General features: G+C 56.9%; 1 protein-coding gene across 6 annotated transcripts in view; it reads right to left on the minus strand.

The window, feature by feature from the left end:
• The window catches only part of ADGRG1 (adhesion G protein-coupled receptor G1), a 35,941-nt gene extending 20,702 nt beyond the window's left edge, over positions 1–15,239 (minus strand). Inside the window, exons 1-2 of one of the 6 annotated variants that reach the window (XM_030796383.1) lie at positions 15,132–15,196; positions 14,737–14,902 (exon numbers count right to left, since the gene is read on the minus strand). The gene's annotated coding sequence lies outside the window, so the exon portion shown is untranslated. Of the gene's footprint in view, positions 1–3,634; positions 3,884–4,105; positions 4,449–14,736 lie in introns of those variants that run through there. The other 5 variants (XM_030796403.1, XM_030796418.1, XM_030796373.1 and 2 more) reach the window with 5 other exon arrangements.
• Positions 15,240–16,171: the final 932 nt, after the last annotated feature.

The raw sequence follows: 16,171 nt of genomic DNA on the forward strand, positions 1-16,171 counted from the left end.
AGAGCTCCCCAAGAGGGGTGTTCCAGGATCACTGGCAGAAGCAGAGTGACTTCAGTTTTCAGGAATTTTCCTACAATAAAGGAGAATAAAATGAAGCAAGCTGCCTGCCTCGGAGGCTGGCGGGTGCCCAGGCCTGGCCCGCTCACTGCCCAGGGTGAGGCTCACACTCTTACACCAGACCTGCTGGACACCCCCCACCCCCCACACCACCAGCTCAGGCCTCACTGTCCCCGTGGCTTCTGGTCCAACCAAGTGCCTGGGCCACAACATCCTCTGCCTGCCCAGACACACCCTATGGGAAGACTGACAAAGGGGAGAAGTTGGGGCACTCCCTGCCAGCCTGAGAGGGAAGGACCCACTCATGGAAAGGGACTCTGAGTCCTCCCAGAGAGTCAGTTGTCCAAAGCCGGCTGCCCTGCTGCCTCCCGTATGTGGAACTGGGCATTTGCTTAAGAGGCCTCAGAGAAGCCAACATATAGTCATCCAGCCAGGAAGGAGCCTAGCCTTGGATGCTCCCACCTCCAAGCCTTTGCACACACTGGTCCTCCTCCCCGTGATGACAACCTTGTGACACGTCTATGAGAGGCCCAGTGCCCTGGCCTCAGGCCCCCACATCCTCCCAGTCCCCATGCCTGGCAGGACACCAGATGATGAGTGGGACTGAACAGGGGTCTTATCTGGTGCAGTGAAAAGGGCCCTGGAATCCAGGGAGATTCTAAGAGCAGAGGGAGGATCACAGCTTCCACTCACCAAGTGCTCAATTAGCCGCTGGCATCCTGCAAAGCACTTGGCAAAAAATTAATTGTTCAATCCTCACAGTAACCCTATGAGCAGAGCCCATGAATCATGCAATCCTCGCAGCAGCTTGGTGAAGCAAACGCTAACAGTGTCCCCACTTTAAAGATAGGGAAACTGAAGCCCAAAGAGGTTAAGTAATGCCCAAGATCACACAGCAAATAAGCAGCCAAGCCGGGACTCAAACTCAGGTCCGCCTAACCTGCAAGCCCTAACTTTTAGCCATTGTGGTCTTCTGAGTTCTTTCTCTTCTCTGGGACTCAGTCTCCCCATCTTTACCATGAGGTAACTTGCCAAGGCACTTTCAGGGAGCACTAGTCCCCAGATTAGAGAAATGCTTGTGGGCCATACTTTCTGTTGTATATTAGCATATCAAAGGCTCTGATAAGTCCTGCAGGAAAGAAACCCATAAAGCTTGGTTGGGCAGTTTCCCAGCCCGACATGAAGGTGGAGCCTTTTTTGCATGGACACCTGTCATCAACATGGAAAAAAGCTCTCAGAAATCTTGACGCCACACGGAAGCCTGCCAGCCCCTCCAGCCCCCTCCCCTCCCTTCCCCTTTGAGCTGTCCCAAAGGTCATTAGCTAGCATGAGATGAGCTAGAAGAGACACTTAGGCACTCCCCAGGGCCACTCATCATCATCCCTGACACTTCCAGGAAAGAGGTCCCTGGTGAGCCTGGGGTATATTCAGGCCTATCCCACCTCCCTTCGGCCGGCAGCACCAGCTCGTGGGGAAAAGGGCACTGCCAGGCCTGTCCCCAGGTGTGCCATTCCATTAAAGTTGGCCGTGGCCAGCTGGGCCTGTGACTTCATCTCAAGCAGCTAAGACACTCAGGATGTGAGAAAAGAGAGAGAAAGAATATGAGGATGCAAGAGTTTTAGGAGATGAGAATCAAAGCCTCTTAGAATTTTGGAATTGAAGCCAGGGGTAGTAGTGCTTGCCTGTAGTACCAGCTACTTGGGAGGCTGAGGCAAGAGGATTGCTTGAGCCCAGGAGTTTGAGGCTGCAGTGAGCTATGATCGTGCCACAGTACTCAAGCTTGGGTGACAGAGTGAGACCTTGTCTCTAAATACAAATTAACAAAAAAAGAAAAGAAGAATTTTGGAGGCCAGGCACGGCAACTCACGCCTGTAATCCCAGCACTTTGGGAAGCCAAGGTAGGCAGATCATTTGAGGCCAGGAATTAGAGACCAGTCTGGCCAACACAGTGAAACCCTATCTCTAAACAAACAAACAAACAAACAAACAAAATTACTGGGCATGGTGGCACACGCCTGTAATCCCAGCTACTCGGGAGGCTGAGGCATGAGAATCACTTGAACCCGGGAGGTAGAGGTTACAATGAGCCAAGATCACACCACTGCACTCCAGCCTGGGTGACAGAGCGAGACCCTGTCTCAGAAAAAAAAAAAAAAGGACTTTTAGAATTGATTGAAGAGACTTAGAACCTGAAGGAGAAACAGGGATTAGGAAGGCACTGGGGACACCAGCCTGTCTTGAAGGGACCTCAAAGAGCCAAAGAGCCAGCAGTCCAAAGACTGGTGCCAGGGCTGTTCGGCTTATGCTCCTGGGGTGGTCTGCAGCCAGGTAGAGGTTCATGGCCAAGTCTCCACCTGGCCATCTCCAAGGAGCAGCTGAGGCCAGCCTCCTGGGAGCCAGGGCACACACCAGTCAGTACCTGCCCAGGGAATGTACATGCCTAGAGCAGGGGTGGCAGGAGTTAGGGGCATAAGGTTCAGACAAGCTCTGCAGCCATCTGGATTCTTGAGGCCAGCCTGTCCCTTCTATGGGCCTTATTTTATCCTCTGTCAAGTGGGCAACTCTGATGTTTGTCCCCTGACTGCCTTCTCTGGAGCCAGGGCCCTCCAGGCTCCCGCAGGCTTCAGAATGCCTACAGGTAAGAATAGAGCTTACCTCCCAGCCGGCAGCAAAGGACAAAGAGGATGCTGAGCCATCTCCCCAGCCCCCTCCAGACCGTCTTCCCTCTCAAACCACAGCCGGACCTCAGCTGTCTGGCTGAGGTTCCCCTTCCCCATCTGTGTTCCCATATTGCCCAAGGCCAGGCCCACAAGGTCAGCCCAGTCACCTCCCTCCTTGCTTAGCAGTTCAGCTACCCCAGGTCTGGCAAACTCCCATCGTTGGAGCGCAGGACACTTAGCATTCTCAGGCTGGCCACCAACCCTCCCTTTCTTTTCTCCTCCCCCTCCTCGAGGTCCTGGATCGCTGGCTGAGGGGCCGAGAGCACCCTCCCCTACTAAGTAGGCTGAGTAGAACAAAGTTTTCCTCTACCAAGGCTGGGGGCCCGAGCCTGGCTGTGCCTGGGTCCCGTCCAGGGAAGGGAAGTAGAAGCACTGAGTTCCGTCCCAGCTCCTGAGCACACAGCACAGCATCACTGACCATCAGGGGTTGCACACCCCACAGGCGGGGTGCTCACCACTTCCAGTGACACAACTGCGTTCATTAAGCTCCTTGAAAATGCAAGACAGGATTGTGAGCTTTTTACACATGTTCACGCATTTAAGCCTCCTCAAAACCCTTGAGACAAGTACCATCATACCCACTCAACAAATAAGGCCAGCAAGGCCCAGGGAGGTCAAGTTACCTGCCCGAGGTCACACAGCTAGCAAGTAATGAAGGTTGGATGCAAACCCAGGGCTGGCTCCAGGACACATGCTGCTCATCTCGAAGCCTATTTCCCTCCTGAACTTACCTGACTCTTAGAAAGCACATCTCTTGAAAAGTCACAGTAAAGAAAGCTTCCAACAATGTGTTTCCATGGGTTCAGCTGGATGCCATCCTCCCAAGGGCCCAAATCAGGGGGCCCATCGGAACTTACCCAGGTGACCTTGGATCCCAGCCCCACTGGCGGCTCTTTCCTGCACTTCCAGTCCCCTCACGCCCTGGACTTGTCAGAGGCTTGTTTCTGAACCCGGGGGTGCAGCCCAGGGACCCAAAGAATCTTCAGCAAGGGCTGGGCTGCAGGGAGGGGTGTGGAGCTCTCACCCCCAACCACTTCCTTGTAGTTGAGGCTGCTGTCTTAAACTGCCCAAGTCCCTTGGAGTACCATCTGACCCCCCCGGGGTCCCTAGTGCCACCCCACCCCCACCCACTGGCTACACCATCAATGTTGGGTAGAAGGGGGATGCAGGGGAGAGGAAAAAGATAAAGGGAAAGGGATGGGGAGGAAGGGGGGGAGCTGGAGGGGAAGGGGAGTGAAGGAGGAAGACAGGGGAGAAGCGGGGAGCAGGGAGAGGGAGCAGGAGTGAGAGGGACGGGGAGGAGGGGAGAGGAGGCGGGAGAATCGTACCTGGACTCCTTTGTGGCATCAAGCAGACTATAGATACATTAAGAACGTGCGTGGCAGATGAGGGGTTCTTGTTCGCAGGCAGTAGTCTGCGGGGCTGGTGGGTCAATGTCCCCCGACCACCTCTTTTCAAGAGGACAGAGACTTTGAAGCTGGGCCACCCCAGCCACTGCTCCCTCACTGGAGCTTCAAACAAAGGGGACAGCCAGGGAAGAGAGGCTGAGAAGCCCCAGCCGCCAGCGCGGGAGAAGGGGCGCAGGTGACAGCAGCCCCTGGCAACCGTTGCCCTGGCAACCGTTGGCAGCTGCAGGGACTACGTCACAGCCCAGCTCAGACCCAGCAAGGCAACGTGGCTCTGTAACTTGTCCTGTGCCCAAGTCCTCAACTCAGACGCTGCCCAAGCCAGACAGGGAGCTGGCAGGAGGGAGGGCAGGGGTTAGGACAGCGATTTATGGGGAGCCCGGGGGACACCTGTCTGTCTTGAAGGGACCACAAAGAGCCAGAGCTTCCGATTTCTCGAGAGAGGCAGAGCCCCAGGTTGTTACATGAAATCTGCAAGTTTGTCAACATTGACTTTAAAACCAAACTTTTTTTTTTTTTTTTTTTTGAAACAGAGTTTCGCTCTTTCGCCCAGGCTGGAGTGCAGTGGCATGATCTCAGCTCACTGCAACCTCCGCCTTCCGGTTTCAAGCAATTCTCCTGCCTCAGCCTCCCGAGTAGCTGGGACTACAGGTGCCCGCCACCATGCCCGGCTAATTTTTGTATTTTTAGTAGAGACAGAGTTTCACTATGTTGGCCAGGCTGGTCTCGAACTCCTGACCTCATGATACGCCCGCCTCAGCCTCCCAAAGTGCTGGGATTACAGGTGTGAGCCACTGCACCCGGCCCAAAACCAAATCTTTTTAGAACCCAGTGCAGGCCACCCAGTAACCCAATTATGCCTAACAGTAGCTAGATTTGCTTCTGGAAGCTGCCAGCCTGTGGCCCTGCCCTCAAAACAAGCTGAACACCCTCTAACCCCACCACTGGCTTTTGTGAGCACAACGTGTGCATCATATTTCTCTGAAAACTCCTTAGGGTTCACCTCCTCCAGGAAGCCTTCTCAGATTGCCATAGCCTACCAAGAATCCCCCTTCTGAGTTAGCCCTAGGCCTGGAGGTTCCTCCTGGCTTCCTTCTAGAGCTCCCGGGGGGCTAGGAGCTCAGATTCTCTTTTGCTAGTCTGGGGAGGGAGGAAAATAGAGGCAGAACTTCTGAAACTCCTACTGTGTGCCAGGAACTACACTGGGCATTTTGGAGATCCATTTCTACCACTCTGCAAGGTTAGCCCTAGGGGACCCACCTTACAGATGGGGAAACAGAGGCTCGGGGGATGTGACTTGCTGTGAGCCACCCAGCTGGCAAGGGAAGGGTATGGAATTTAAACGGAGATCTTCTCTGGGACATGAAGATATCAAGACCAGTTGTCCATCTGACACTTGACTAATCCCTAACTCTCCCCCACGTTCAATGCTCGGCCAACTTTATTTGAACATCTCCAGTGACAGGGAGCTCACTCTCTTCCAAGAGGGCACATTCCTTTGGTCTCTAAGTTTTTCATACCCACCGAGTCAAAGGGAAAAGGACATAAAAACTGTGGTATGCCCCAGACAGGGCACAGAAGAGAACCAGGAGTTAGAACCCCCACCGAGGTTTTCGGTTCCAGACCAGCAACAGGCCAGCAGATAGGGTGGGGTTGCTCAGGGGTGCAAAAGGTCCCGGGGTCTCAGTCAACTAGCTACAAGCACTTTCTCAGAGCACAAGTGGGGAACCCCACTGGCAATCACATTCCAAGGGGAGTCCAACAGAGGAAGGGGCTTTGGGACGGTTTCTGGCAGAGGCCATGGGAAAGGCAGCAGGGGCATGGGGCTGAGGGGCTGGTGTCTCTGCAACTCCCCTTCTCCCCCGCCCCTCAGTGGAGCAGAGCCAGGAGGCAGCTTCAGTCAGGAGGCCGCTATTGTCTCACTGCAGGCCCAGAGCTGGGTCCCATTCAGGCCCTATTTTTGGCCCCCGGAGGAAGAGGAAAAGAAAGCAAAGAAAGGACTTGCTGTTCTCTGGTGAAACCTTCTCCCGGAAAGGCTCACAGGGCTTGCTGGCCGGAGAAGGCGGCCTCTGTTGCATCAAAGGATCCTGTGCTTAAAGGGAGCTGGCAGGGGGCTGTGGTTCAGGGGACCTGGGGGGAGGTACAGACGAGGCACACCACGCCTTTTACATACACTTGGCACTCACTTACAACAGCAACCCAGAGAAACAGAGGCACAGCTTCCCCAGCCCCATCCACAGTCCCTAAACATCCCACTCATGGTAATAATAAAAATAACTGCAATAGCTCATCGCTGCCCAGAGCCAAAAGCCAAAGCACTGCCTTACTTCACACCTACAGCATTCCCGACCAGAGTGGGGGCGGGGACTGAAATGATGAAGCTCATTTTGTAAGTCAGAGAACTGAGGCTCAGGGAGCAGCAGGACTGCTGAAATCACAAGCCAGTGGCCACGAGCCTACTCCCGTCCCCCAGCCTTACGCCACCCCATCCCTTCCTTGCAGTCGCCAACTCCAGCCACTCTAGACTTCTGTCCTCGGCCACACCTCAGGGTCTTTGCGTGCTCTTTTCCCTCAACATGGCACATTCTTTCCAGGACCCTTTCCCTGACTGCCTCCTTCTCAGGCCTCAACTCAAATGTCCCCTCCTCTGAGAAGCCTTCCATGACCACCCGATTAAAATTATCTTCCATATCCATCACTTGCTTCCATGCAATTTATTACCCTTATGGCACCCAACACTGACATGACTCTGCGATTTGCTTATGTGTTATCCCTTGCTCAGCTTTGCTGTCTCACCTGTCTTGCTCACCACCTGCATCTCCAGTACCTAGCACAGTGCCTGATCCATAGAAGATCCCAGTGACTGCTGGATGAGTGAATGAAGACTGAGACGGAGCTGGGACTCTAACCCAGGGCAGGCAGGCTCCACACCTCTTCCCAAAAGGAGCCATTCCTGATAGATACTAGATAGCCATTCCCGATAGAAGATCTAGAAGATCCAACCCAAAAGTGCCACTCAGGCTATGTGAGGGGTAGGGGATAGGGGATGGAGAGGGTTCAAGCACTGAGCCATCTCCGCTCTCCAGCATCTAACAGGATCAGGAGCACACACACCTTTGCCGGGTGCTTGGCCAGAGAAGAGTTCCCAAGACTGTGCATAGCCTGATAGGATCTGAAACACAAGGCAAACTCCCCTTTGCTTTCCTGATAAAGGCTCTGAGAAGTCCCACAGCATGGAAGCCTGGGAGCGCATGCCTTTCCTATGCCACTGGGGCCACAGACAGCTTTAATGGGTGCTGGATTAGAAGATGCCTGAGATTCCATCTGAATCTGTGAGCACTGAACCTTGGATTTTCTCTCTACATTAAAGCAAAATTACCGCCCCCAAGACCCTCAAAGGCCCACTCCTGTGGTTCGGGCCTAAGGGGAGCCCAGGTAGCAGATGTGCAAATAAAAGTGGGTCACGTTCCCATTGCGCAGACACCAAGCTCCTACCTGGGCTCCCCATGGGCTCTCCAAGGTAAAGCAAGGAGGAAAAAGGGCACATGCCTATGGCCATGGGGTCCTGCGGTCTAGCAAGCTGGGGGTGGGGTGTGTCCCAAGGACTAGTCTGCAGAGACTCACGAGGCAGCTGGGGCAGGGAAGGGAGCCACGTACGAGTGCAAACCACAGGATATGCACTTGGCCTCCCATGCTTCCAGGGCCACTCTATGAGGAGGTACTATCATTCCCATTTTATAGCAGGGACACAGGGACACGGAGCTTGCCCAGGGACACAGAGCTCGTAAAACTGGATCCAAAGGAGTGTGGTGCACTCCTTTCCCTGGGCTGCCTCTGTTGTCCTGCACGCCCTGGCATCGACACGGAGAATCAGCAGCAGCTACTCCATAGAGAGGGAAAGGAAGGCTCAGAGGGGCTGAGCCACAGGGCCCAAAGCCTCACGGCCCAGGAACAGCGGTGGGGCCGGACCTTGCTCACTCCTATGCTCACGTGGTTGGCAAACACTACCGTCCGTCCTAGATCGCAATCACTAAAGGTTCTGACTCCAGTTTCCCAAACCCAGGTAGGGAGACAGAGATGGGACCCTGGGGCATGCCACCACCTGCTGCAGGGTCTCCATGAAGAGGCACTGGCTGTCCTCCCCCACCATGGCTGGCGAGGAGCTGGTCCCAGCTCCCACCACCTCCACTTAAGGTGCCAGGAGGCAGGCAGGAGAGGAGGTGGAGGACAGACCGTGTGCACCTGGTCCCCTAGGTGTGCACACAGGTGGCAGAGCCCCCCAGAGGGTGTGGCCGGCATGGCCATGGCATAGGATAAGTACAGCTTTGAGGAAACTGTGCATGAGGGTTTCTTCCAGCTTTGCCCACTGCCCATGGCTCTAGGCAGGTGGGGGGCAGGGGGAGTGCCATGGGGTGGGGAATGCCCGTATTCAGGTTCAAGCCTACTGGATAAGGGAGAGCAAGGGGCCCTGAAGATTCAGGAGGTGGGTGTCCTGCCCCTCCTGACCTCCCTCAGCCTCTCCCAGCTCACTGGAGTCCTCTTCAGCTGGGTCCCGCTCCCGCTCTGCTCCCTCCCATCCAGCCCACTGAGCTATTTACACATGGACAGGAGTCTCTGAAGATGCATTCACGGCTTTCACGGTGGAGGTTCCTTGGAAGAACCTTGCCAGTCGGCCAGGCTATGAAGAGGGTTTCTAGATAGAGGCACCACCTGCCCACAAGCACGGCCTGATGCAGCTAGAAAGACCCACGCGCTGCTTAGGGACATAACGACTCCGGGGAACGTGGGAATTGGGTGCCCATCTCCCCCAAGGCTAGGAAAGCTCAGGGCTGGAAGGAGCCATGAAGAGGAGCCCCATGCGATGCCCAAGTTGCTTCTGCAACTCCCCTGCCACACTTGAACACCTACAAAGGTGAGGAACTCACTACCTATCATGGGAATGGCCAACCGTGGGACTCTGGGGAAAAGTCCAGGCTAAGAGGCAGGAGACTGGGTTCAGGCCCTGCTACCACTGACTGCTCCGAGCTCTTGGGCCTGATTCCTCATCTGTGAAATGTGGATAAAGTTTCAAGTCTTAGAGGGCCAGCAGCACTCAAGATTGAATGAGGGTCTTTGTAGGCAGTGAAGTGTACGCCCCAGGGGTGGAGGTTTGGGCTGTGAGTTGCCCCTGAACTGTTTGGCCCGTGCCCAGATGGTGACACAGCAGAGGAGCAGTGGGCAGAGGGCACAGGGCTGAGCATGACTCAGGGGCCCCCGCCAGCCCCTGGGGCTCACCCCTAGCATCTGTCACCATCAAAGCAGGTGGGTCTGGGCAGTTGTCTGACCCCCTGCCACAGGGTCCGAGACCCAGGGTGCCAGCCACAGAGCCACACCCTGAGGCCCAGACTCAGCCAAGGACCCAGAAGGGGTCAGCTGCTCAGCCTAGCTCCCAGGAGCCACGGGAACTCACCCAGCAGAGAAGTGACCACAGTGCTGTTCTATCCCAGGAAATCAGCTCGACTGGAACCCAGGCCTCCTCTCCGGGGCTACTGCCATGGCCTCTGGTCCCTTGAAACGTCGGCGGTTCGGTGGGCAATGGCTCCAGACCAGCTCCCCAGCCCAGCGTCACATCAACTCCCTCCAAAACCTGGGTCAGGTCTCAGGTCTAGAGGAACATGAAGGAGCCACAGGCTGGACAGTGCCTCGGGGCAGCAGATCAAGACCCCAGTAATGGGCATGTCCAAAGGGGAAGCTGTCACAGGATTGGTGGTTTTGCCAGTAACATCCTGGGAGGATGGCACCATTGTTCTGGATAAAGTCTCTGATGCTCTCTAAGAGCAAGGCTTGGTCATGGCCCAGAAGGGGCAATACAACAGCACTTGAGGTGTGCCCGGCCCTGCGCTCAGCACTTAAAATCTAGAGGCTCACTTAACCCTCTCAAGGTGCCATTACCATCCTCATGTTTATAATTAGGAAGATGAGGCACAGAGAGGTTAATATACCTGTCCCAGGCCACACAGCCAGTGGAGCTGGGACAGAATCAGACAGCCCCAGAGCCCACACCCCTAACAGCCCATCTCGTGCTGCCTCTCCTAGGGGGCAGCCTGGCTGGGGGATGGAAAAGCAAAGGTCTGGGGCAGTCGGGGACAGGGTCTACGTCTCATGAGCCCCTACGACGTGTGGCTGTCTTGGTTCATCCCCACAGGGCTGCATTTAGATATCAGAGACTTTCACAGCCCAAGTGATGAATTTTTGAGAAATTCGGCTGCTTGCTCTAAGTCATTTTTCAAGGATTTGTGCCTAACTCAATGACCCCATGACCTGGAAGATTAAACCTTGAGCTGAGGTTTAGGGAGAACCTCTTGAAGTCATGCACTGTGCTAGGTACATACTTTGCAGCCATTTGTCACCCCAAATTCCACAGCAAACCTGCAAAGGGGTGTATTGTTATCTCCATTTACAGGCAGGGAAACGGGTCCGGAGAAGCTGTCATCTTTGGCAGTGGAATGTAAGTCTCCACAGCTCCTCTCAAAAGTCAGCTTTCCCCCATGGGCCTTGAGCATCCAGGCTGGGGGTACTGGAAGGACAGAGACCTGAGGATGGGAGGGGAGAGAGCCTGGGAGGTGGCAGAGGCGGCTCTCCATCTCACTGTTCCTTGTTCTGGAGTTGGTGTAAGTGGCCCTGAGTCTGGGAAGCCAAGCCAGAGCCATTCACCGCAGATCTTTTCAGGCCACCAGGGCTGGGCTGGCTCTTGGACAGCAAGGCCATCTCCCCACTGCCAGGCCATCTCCCACTAATGCAGAGAGGCCTGTCCACTGGTGCCCGGAAGCATGCCAGCTCCTCCGGGGCTGAGCTTTTATCTCTGCCTGGAACTGCCAAGCATACCACAAACTGCCTGAGCCTGCGCAGGCGCCAGCTCGGGAGCCCGACGCCCAGCACACTGGCCTCCTCACCAAAGCACGAGTCAGGCTGGAGATGGGTGGGTGAGTGCCACTGGTGTCCAGGTGGCCACAGCTCTCCCAGCAGTAGCGGGGGCAGGGAGAAGTGCTCACAGTTATTTCAGGTTATCTCTGGGCCTCAGTACAGCCATCTGTCCAATGGGAGAGGTAATAAAAAAAAGGCTTAACATCCCCACATATGGGAAAGGCACTGTCCCATATGCTTTCCTATATCAACTCTCTTCATGCTCATAATGGCCTCTGAAGCAGATGTGACTGTGATCCACAGTTTACAGATGAGGCAACCAAGGCACAGGCCCAGGTTTACACAACCAGAGAGAAACAAAGCCGAGATTCTCCCTGGGCAAGCCACCCTTGCTGTCTGTATGGGCCCTGTCACCCTACAGGTGCGTGGATTTGGCAGTGGCCGGGGCGGGGTTCAAGACACGAGCATGTGCCTGGCTGGCTGAGGAGCCTCCTCTCCACCAAGAGACAAGAGCCCAAATTCTGGATCCCCAAAGATGTGGGGTTGCTCACTGGGTAAGCCTCCCCTGCCTCAATGTCCTCATCTGAAAAGTGGGTGTCATGTGCAAGGCACTGAGCCCAGGGCCTGGCAGAGTCTGAGGTCAGGGAAGGTCCAGGATTGCTCCCATCCAGGCTGAGCCATCAGGGAACCAGGGAGAGTTTGGGGCTTAGCTGACCTCCTGCCAGGGCAGGCTGGCACTGGGCAGTGGTCAGAAAATGTGTGTCCCTTCCTCCTCCCCAACCCTTGGCCCCTCTACCCAGCAGTCCAGACCTAAGCCCAGAATCTACAGGGCTCCCCTGGGGACCTCAAGGGGCCCCAGATGGGGCACCAGAGACAGGAGGAGGGGCAGGGTCTCAGCCGAGTGACGGCTCAGGAGAAAGGAGGCCTGGGAGGCTGAGGCTGTGCCACGGCCCCGCCCCACCCGGTTTGAGAGACCCCTTTGTGCCAGCCCGCCCCGCCCCCCATTTGCCATCTGCCCAGTTGCTGCGTCTGGTCACCCCTGACTGCTGGGTTTGCTCACATGATGTCCCCATCTGCTGTGAGTCAGAAGGCGGGGTCCATAGGGCCACCCCCAGCATGGGGATGGGGCTGAGCCCTGCTCAGGCTCTGGTCTGGGAGGAGGAGGTGGTGCTGGGGTTTGGGGCTCTGTTGTCATGCTCCCCTCTCTTCCCTACTTCCACCCGACTTCCCCACAGCCTCCTCCGTGGCCTCCCTGGGAGCCCTGCCACATGGAAGCCCATCCTGCACCCCTGAAACGGCACAGCCCCCCAGGCCCCACTTGCACACAGCTTCTGCACAGGATGGCGGAACCCGCATCCCAGTCTGGCTGGAGGAGAGTCCGCAGTGACCCCTCCACAGCTGTCCTGCCCACTCCTCACACCTGCCTTTGTCATGCTGGGCCTTGCTAGGAGGCCAACCCCCACACCAACCCTGCCGCAGCTCTGCCACCTCTCTCCTGCCCTTCCCCTCCACTGGGCACCACCTCCCCCTTGTCTCCCTCACACGTGAAGCTACCCCCAAGCTTGAGCCTTAACCCAGCAGCCAGAGACTGGGACTGCCTGGCCAACCTCACACTGCACACCCATCCTGCCCCTCCCCATCCTGCCGGGTTTGCAGCCTGGGCCCCCAGCCCCACACAGCACCCGCCTGGCGAGTCCTCCTGCCTCTCTTCCCGCCACAGAGCAGATTGGGACCTGCTGGCCTGGCTCACCAAGTCCCATGAAATGATCCATGCCAGGGGTCCGGTATCACCCTCCCCGTGGTCCCCAGTTTGTATCATTCCCCAAATGTTTTCCTAAGTAGTTTCCTCCACTAGGACTCCCTCTACAGTGCTCATACAGACATCAGCCCCTTCCCCTCCCACCTTCTCCCAAGCCCAGCCGAAGTGCCTTCCGCAGAGCCTCCCTGGTCCTCTTCCCCTTCTCTGGGCCCTCTGTTAGCAAGCTTATCTCATGCCTCCATCTCACCTCCTAACTGTTTTGTTTGTGTCCCTGACAAAAGGAAGTGTCACACCAGGCTGACTGGCCCTTGCCCAGTGGCCCAGGCCGAGACACAGCCTATCCGTCACAGATCACACCTGGAGTGGCGTTCTCCATCACCTGACACTCTCAGAGCCAAGCCCCAGGCCCACAGCAGCCAGGGCAGCTATGATCACCCCTACACACCCATTTAGCAGCTGAGCTCCTGAGGCCAGAGGAGAGGAACAGCAAGGGAGCCACAGTGATGCTGTGACCAAGGTGGGTCCATATCTCGGGTCCCTGCAGCAAAGAAGGGGTCAGGTCTGGCCCTAAGAGCTCATTCCACACCTGGACATTGGCAGAAAAGAGCCCACAGGACCCCTGCCTGGGCTCTGGGGAGCCAACTTGGCAGTCCATGGTTATTAATGCCCAGATATGCTCCTTCTCACACAGTCTCTGACCCCAAGGAACCAACAGGCTGCCCGGGGCTACCCTCTGGGAGGGGCAGGGGGCTTGGCTCTGGGTCTGGGCCACTCACGAGTTCTGAGACACCTTATTTGCCTCGCTCATGGCCATGTTCCCAACAGAGTACAGAGTGCACAGTAAGCGCTCAATAAATGCTTCTATAAATAACTTCCTTGGCCCACTGAAGGAGCCACAAAGGCTATTCCTACAGAGCCCGTGGACCCCAGGCCACAGCTGCTCCACATTGGTGGGGGGTGGGAGGCCCCTGCCTTGACCCATCCCCTCCTCCCCACTCAGTAAAATGAGCATCAGGCCCCTCCCAGTGGGGCACTGGGAGACCCCAACTCTACCACACAGGGGAGGTGGGTTGGGGACAGGGGAGGGCAGGAACCATCGGTTTCCTACATGTCCCCAGCCCCCGCGGGGACCAGGGTGGGAAGTCCTATCAGCTCCAGGCAGATGGAGCCCTGAGGTCTGGTGGCAACGGGCAGGGTGTTCAGCCCGCAGCCTGCGCTTCCCCGTCTGCCTGTCACCAGTTCCAGGACTCTCACCCAGGTGGCCCATGTTCAGAGACCCTGCGGGGCCACCTCCTCCCAAAGCTGGCCTTGGTGATGAAGAGCACGGCTGTCCCTTGCACAGTGGGGACCCCGGACCCAGCCCCAGGGACAGCTACAGGAAAGCTGCCCTCAGGAGTCCCCTCAAGTGCCACTGAGCCTGGCCCCTGGCTTTCTATCCCAGGATGTGCTAGGTGACCTTGGGCAAGCCACCTGCCCTCCCAGAGCCTCGGTTCTCCCATCTGTGTCATCTGTGTAGTGGGAGCACTGATCTCACAGCTCAGAGAGCAGACCCCAGCTTGCTGGGCCCAGTGACTGTACCACTCTGAGCCTCAGTTTCTCCAGCTACAAAATGCCTGGGAGCCCTGGGAGGTGTCGCTCCCCTTGGGCCCCAGTCCCTTCCCAGGCATCTCCTGTGGGTCCACTCGCACTCTAGAGACCCACCCACAGCCATGCTGACCTGGGCTAGGTCCCACCAAGATACCAAGAGCCCCCCATTTCCCCATTTCACCACCATCCCTACCCACTGCCCAACAGCCACCCGTGCACAGATGCACACATCTACACTCACACTCACACTCACACACTCACACTATTCCTCTTCCTACCTGCTGTCCAGCCCTTGTTTGGGTACCTGCTGTCAGGTGGAGGGTCCCACGCCGGGCCACGCGGCTGGACCACCTTTCAGGATCCACCCCCAGAGGTTTAACCTGCCAGCCCTGGTTCCCGCTGCCTGCTGAGTGAGCTGGAGAGCGTGGGAGACTCCCAGCCCATCTCCTACGGCAGGGCAGGGCGGGCAGCTAGTGCAGAGAGGGAGGGACCGGGTGTGTTTGGTGGGGAGACACCCCCATCCTGCCCCAGCTGGGCTCCTCCCTCCTCCCTGAGCTTGACTGGGGATGACAGACGATATATGTGAGTCATGGATTTCTCAGAGGGAGACCAGGAGGGGGCAGGGCTGAGAGCGCTGAGGCAGTGACCCTGGGGGATGCCCATGACTCAGCGCCAGGCAAGGGGGCACCTCAGCCTCACCCCTCATCCAGGCAGACAATCTTCAGGGACAGGCAGGGGCCGGGGATCACTCTGCTTCCTCAGCCTCCATCTGTCGCCTCCCAGGGCCAGTCTCCCCAAAGTTCCCACAGAGAGGTCGGGGTTGCCACGGCAACAGGGCCCTTGGATGCTGTCCACCCACCCCCCAGGTCAGGGCGACAACTGCCCTTTCCTGAAGGAGAGTCCAGCCTCCTTGGCAGCCGACAGGAGCCAGTGCTGACCGGCAGAGCGGAAGGCAGTCGGGAGGGAGCGGGTGACAGGCAGCTGGGCAGGAGGCCAGCCAGGCCACGCACGACTGGCCGGCTGACCTGCGTCCCCTCTGGAGGGTGACCCGTCTCCCCTCTCAGTGCTCCTCAAGCACCCACAGTTTCAACATCCCAAGTCATTTTGGATTCTGAGACCCCAGGGGCTTCTGGAAATGGCCTCCTTTAATCCATCTGCTGAGCCAAAGGGGAAACCGAGGCCTGGGTGTAGAGCCATTCCCAGTGGCCCCAAAAGCTCAGGCAGAGAAGTGTGGAAATGGGCCATGCCCCATCCCCTTTCTGGTCATTCCTCTGACAGCAGCGCCTCCCGCTGCTGGGGTTCAGCTCCCTTCTCGAGTCAGGAGGCTTTGGATAACTCACACTCCCTGCAGAGGCTCCTGTCTGCCCTCCTCCGAGTGATGAGGATAGATGATTCCTCAGTCAGATGTGCTGGGAGGATTTTACAATGCCAGAAGGGTGAGTGGTGACAATAACAGTGATTACACTCGCTGACCACCGTCTGCATTCCAGCTCCAGAGCGCCCCTGGCAGTGGAGAGAAGTCAAACCTGCTGCTCAGACCAGCGCCCAGTACTTGCCAAGCCCTCAATAAATACTCCCTGTGAATGTGGTGATGAAGAAGAGGGAGCTTAAGGCAGAGACATGCAGCTCAGAGATGAGAATTAACCTGCCCAAGGTCACACAGCAGGGAGGTGCCCGAGTTGGGATGGCGGGGGCGCAGGTGGTCTGGCTCCATAGCGGGTCTCCTAACCACTCAGCAA

Source organism: Nomascus leucogenys, chromosome 2 (assembly GCF_006542625.1).
Source record: "Nomascus leucogenys isolate Asia chromosome 2, Asia_NLE_v1, whole genome shotgun sequence".
Taxonomy (NCBI): Eukaryota; Metazoa; Chordata; class Mammalia; order Primates; family Hylobatidae; genus Nomascus; species Nomascus leucogenys.